This window comes from Pholcus phalangioides, unplaced genomic scaffold, assembly GCF_987345545.1.
Source record: "Pholcus phalangioides strain wild (caught in Gottingen) unplaced genomic scaffold, Ppha-v1.0 ptg000015l_1, whole genome shotgun sequence".
NCBI classification, from domain to species: Eukaryota; Metazoa; Arthropoda; class Arachnida; order Araneae; family Pholcidae; genus Pholcus; species Pholcus phalangioides.
The window spans coordinates 80,525,651-80,531,443 of record NW_028301608.1 but is presented as its reverse complement, the minus strand read 5'-3'; the positions used below and the strand labels follow the sequence as shown (position 1 = coordinate 80,531,443).

At 35.2% G+C, this 5,793-nt stretch overlaps 1 long non-coding RNA gene across 1 annotated transcript; it reads right to left on the bottom strand.

Moving 5' to 3' along the window:
- Window positions 1-3,581: 3,581 nt before the first annotated feature.
- On the bottom strand, window positions 3,582-5,633 carry LOC149076775 (uncharacterized). The gene is made up of 2 exons (XR_016194097.1): window positions 5,530-5,633; window positions 3,582-3,926 (listed from the first exon to the last, which is right to left on the bottom strand). It is a non-coding gene; the product is annotated as an uncharacterized LOC149076775 (long non-coding RNA).
- Window positions 5,634-5,793: the final 160 nt, after the last annotated feature.

Sequence of the window (5,793 nt, the reverse complement as noted above, 5' to 3'; positions counted from 1 at the left end):
TTTGTTGTTTTGAATGGCTGAAATTTATGTATTTTGTGAAAAAACAAAAGTTGTCAACAATTTTTCCAAGTTTCCTCTGCTTTTTTAGTACAGGTTGTGTTCATCTAAAACAATCACTTGCATCTAACACCATTCGGTTAATGCATGCAAACACCAATCTTTCGGATCACTTAATTGCATCTAAATGAGGCTGGGGGGGGGGGAAACTTTCATAATTAATACTGAGTGCTGGAAAATTTTAAAAAGAGCAATTCTTTTGAAGTTTTCAATGCCCAAAATATCCAAGTTTTATAGATCATGGCCTATAAAATTTACTGATAAAATTAAAACACTGTTAAAATAGATATTTTTACCAAAAAAAAGACATGGCATTTTGCCTGAACCTCCAGGCTGTAGTTATAACAAATTTTTTTCCTGTTGCAAAGAGAAAATCTGTAAAACAGAAATAATGAAAGACAAAAATATATCACTTATAAAGAATTGTCATATTTGTGAATAATTAAGACACACAGTGGAACTTTTTGGATTACAAGTGTTTTGCAAGATGAGCAAAAATCATAATTTATGAACAAGCATATTGTCTTGCGAGATTTGTCTGGCAAAAATTTTTTACGATTTTCATTTCATAAGATATTCTTGTAATGCGAGTGTTGTGTATATATCCAGGCCTAGAAGTGAAAATTTGAAAAAAAATAGGAATATACACCATTTTTTTTTGACAAAAAAGGAAAAAAAATTCCCAAATTATATATCGTATTTTTTAAATGTTCTGTCATTCAGAGTCACACCTTGAGTATTTTATAGTATCTATTTCGATATTTCAAGAAACTCAAGTTCTAACAAATTTAAAATTTGTACAGAATGCATATATATATAACATATAGCAAAACTAAATATATAAAATTTCTATTGTTACTTGAAAAGTTCAATTAATGAACATGATCTATTTTTTTTTCTTCCTGTACTTTTCAAAAAAAACCCCCGTCTAGGCACCATAGAAATGTAATGCATACATGCTCAACCCATGGGCTGAATGTGGCCAAACCTAATTTTGTAAAAATGAACTAAGCAACACATTTTCAGACCCGTGGCCCAATCGACCCATTGAACATAATCTTAAGTGACTTGCGGCACAGTTTCAGATCACTTAATTAAGTGGCCCATGACATTTCAAAATCAATGAAATGACCCACATTCTACTGAAGGCTGAACACCCTTGATGAAACACCTTTTTAGAGTTGCATTACACCCGAAGGATAAACGATTAGAATGGCCTGCATATGTTCACATGAATGTGTGTTTTATTCAAAGATGACAGCAGTCGTCAATAGCATAGAAACGAGCCTAGTGTGCTTTAAAACAATATTCTATGAATTGCAGGCCAAATGTGGCCTGTGACGAATAAAAAACCACACAAGTGGCCTGAGTCATGCTTTGAGATCACTTGAGCAGTTTGCAGCACACATTTAAAACGTCTGCGGTAAATTTCCAGATGACTCAAGTGGTCCGCACTCCTCCAAAAGGTTGAATACCTTTGCCTTATAACAAGGGTGCTCAACCAAGAATGTGGGGTCACTTTATTGATTTAAAAACATGTCGTGGGCCACTTAAGTGATCGAGAACGTTCTAGGTCACTTAAATGAGAATGTGATGGAGCACTTGAGGCGGGTCACAGGTATAAGGAAATCCACGTCTCCGTAGGAAATTGAACCTGTCCCCTTGTGGACTGGATGCTATACTATAAAGCTACAGAGTACTGATATTTTCTTTCCTTAAAACATGTGTGTGCAGCCTCCTTAACTAGGATAATAGCCCTCAATAACAATGTCTCCCTCGCCAGATGGCAACACAGAAACGACCTCACTCTAGGCTATTCATACAAGACTGTCTCGTCTTCTTCTTGAGTCCAATGCTAGCAGGAATTTCAAAGTGGAAACCCGTGCTGTTCTGTAAATACTTGAGCCTTTAATATAAAATATGTAAAAAATACAATATGTAATTAAGAATAAATTGACCTGTGCTATCTCTGAAAAAGAATTGTGACTGTCGGGAGGGAGACTGTTTGAGAAACAAATAATTTCTATTTCCTGTGGGGGAACGTTTGGTTCAATACATGTGTTTCGAATTTGAAGCAGATTTACAGAATGAATAATGCTCTAAAACAGGGGTGGCCAACAGCTTAGCCACATGCGGCCCGCGACAAGGTAAAACTACCATGAAAAAATTAAATTTGTGATCATTATTTGAACTATCGGTTCAACAGCAGATTTCTTGATTAACAAACTGCTTACAAACTTATTAAATTCATTTCATCACTAGAAATAACTAATTAATTTAATTAATGGAGTGGCTTATACATCGAAGTTGCACCACTGATGCGGCCCGCGGCACTATAGCTGACCATTACGTTGGCCCGATAACAGAAAGAAGTTGGTTACACCTGCTCTAAAACCAAAGTTCCACTGTAATGAAATTCTTGACATGAATCAAATTTCATAGGATTATTTAATTCTACAAAATCAGAAGTTCAGGCTATATTTGGAAAAAAAAGTCTGAATGTGAAGAATACATTATTATTCAGAGAAAAATGCCAACATAGTCTATCTCTATAGTTGGATGAGGATCTCCAGCTGTATAGATGGCACTGGTCCTATTCATTCCTAAAACCACTCAAATGCTAGTGAGAAGGGTTGGCATAAAAGCAGTTTTGTGCGTTTATGTCAATGTTTCTGAATCCAAAGACCATTAAAATAACAGTAACAGACTACCTACTTACATGGACTCCAATATTTTATTCAACACCATGTGAATAATTTTAATCAAAACTAAATTTCCACGTCTCTCTCTAAGGATATCTTGTTCCTCATCTACAATTACTACCTCTAATCCACAGACCATAAATAGAGAAATACTACTTTAAATGAATTTATTCTGGACTGGGTGTAATGAATACCCTTCAATTGTGTTTGGATATTTTTGTTTTCCAAAAAATTTGTTAATATGTAGGAATTTTTGGATGCGATTTCCCGGATGAGGGAAAGAAGCATTGTCTATTAGTTTATGCTGTTCTTTCCAAACTTTTCTCCAATTTTTGAATTCAAATATCTGAGCAAATATTACAGTTAAAAACGTTTTTTTGGACTGTATAAAAATTTAAATTTCTTTATTTGATGACCCACTGTATTTTCACTCTTGAGACTAGTACAGAGTGATTGCTGAACAATGAGGTTTTTTTTAATTGTGTGAAACTATACCTCTATGACAAATGGTTGATAACATAGGCTGAATTAGGCCTCAAGGGACATGTATAAATCGGGGCTAAAATACCCCGAAATTATTCAGATGCTTCTCGTCCTGCCGGATTTCATGTCTGGTAAGGGCAGCCCTTTAGCAAAGATTGGGAACCAGTTTTATGAATCATGCTTTAAACCAAAAATACTCCACAGTGATGCCACTTCCAAAACATTGGAATAATACTACAGCTGTGAGATCACTTGATCTTTCTAAATATTGATCAAATTAAAAACTTGATCAACCTGCAGATCAGGTAGTAATTCAGACAGGACTAATATAAGACAATGTACAACAATGAAAATGCATTTATATTTGTTATATATAATACAAGCTTCTCGATAAATGCATGCCACTATTATGTGTGAAAGGATTAAAAAAAAGAACAAAGTTAATGTACTTCAAAATTGTATTAATGTAGCTTTTGGCTGAGGCTTATAACCAATTCGTTCATTCACATCCACTTGCTTAGATTTCACAGTTCCAGATGAAGCTATCACGGTTTCTTGTTCTTCATCTTTCACGAGGGACACATTTTTTTCTTTTTCTTCATTTTCTTTCCGCATCAGATCATATTCATGCAAATCGTCAACTTTCAGTTCGATACGAGTTGGATTCCTCCGAAACATAGCAAGCTATAGAGAGTAAAAGTCTTAAATTACAACAGAATGATTTCATAACTAAACAAAACTGCTTGCTATCAGATAACATAATACAGACCTTGGGTATTTCTGTTATTGAACAGTTTTGTATTTTAAGTTTTTACGTAACAGATCGTCATTAAAAGATTCCGTCCTCAGGTCAGATTATATCATTACAGTGTTGGATTATTTTGTTTTGGATATCATTACCTCTTAGGTTGTACCTTTAACTGTTTAAAGGCTGAACTATGTCACTTATTGCTTTGAAATTTGGAATTCGGGGTCCTTTTGCATGCCTATATCATGCAAAAGGATCAACTTTGAAATTTGAAGAAAAAAATTTTTTTCTTTGTTTTTCACGATGTTCCATTAATGGAACATTGGCACTTGGGGAGAGGTGAAAGCGAAATGTGGTATCGCCTATATTCTCACGATTATTTATTTCTGGAGTACAGTTATCACACAAAATTTTTTATTTTCTACTACAAATTCAAATTTGTAACACTATTTTTATTATTATAATGCTTGTTTGTTTTAGTTATGTTTTTTATGCTGAAGATTTTTTTTGGTTGATTTTCCGTAAGTGTGGTCACCACAGACCCCAACGTGGTAACTTTTTTTTTTGCGCCAAGAAATCACTTATCAATTCAAAATGGCCGACAAAGAACACATGCAACTGCACAAAATATTCTATTACACAAAATCAATCTAATGTGCAGTAATATGCAATAATCAATCAAAATACGTGGAAAACATAAGAAAATCATGCGCAAAAAATTCATTTAACGAAATATGTGATTAATTACACAGTTTGATAAAGGGCTGCCAAAACTAGCAAGCACAATATCGGCTATCAAGGTTGCCAATTTTGGCGAGAAAAAAGTAGCCACGTTAGTGCAAACAACATTTATGAAAAATTAACCTTTTTTTTTTTTGGCTATGGTCTTGGCAACTTTTTGTCAGGTCGTCGAAGGTGTTTTGGCGCCGGAAAGGTCAACAAAAAGGGCTAAGTGGCGAACTTTGCTATAGCTGTTCCACTCCACTGTATTTCACACAAATCTTAAGAAACGTGTTTCGTAACTATTCACAAGTTTCTTATTGTAAATTTATTTTTTTAATTCCGATTCTAAACTTCACGTAAAGCCGGGTTTTCCTATGAGCAGGTTTCCTGTGCCGCGCGCAACGTGATTCGCCCAGCGCGGCCACTCACCAATAAGAAAAGCAACATGACTGTTTTCCAACAGAGCGCAATACGCCTGACGACAGCGCTTTACGTCGGGCGTAATTGGCCGACTGTTTCTGGAGGAGTCAAATGCGTCGTGCACCGCGGTTTTGCCGATATTCTCTTCTCTTGTGTGTTTCCTTTCCCTTCAAACTGGAGCATGCAGACGACAGAGTAGCTGATGCCAAAACCATATACTTTACATAGTCGCCCTGATCTGATGCGCCTCGCTAGGAAAACACAAACGCGTAGCGTGATTATGTAACACGTTTCTGTCGGCGCGAAATAGTCTAATTCGGTTCACGCTGCTCAACAAACTTATTCCTAGGAAAACCCGGCTTACGACGAATATTATCTTATATAAAAACGTCTTACGCTGCGTTTCTAGCATACACAAATGACAGAAATATGGGATCAATAACAAGCCCAAGACTTCACATTAAGATTCAGCCGAATTGTTTACATCTGTTGTTTGAGACGGTCTTGACTTCAAAGATTTACTCAAAACAACGGAAAAAAAATTGTGTAAAAACAAAATCACTGCCACTTAGAATTGTTTCAGTGGATTTAAGACAAATATGACTAATATGTGAAAAATATACATTTAAAGTCTTAATTAGAGTAATATATTTCACAAGT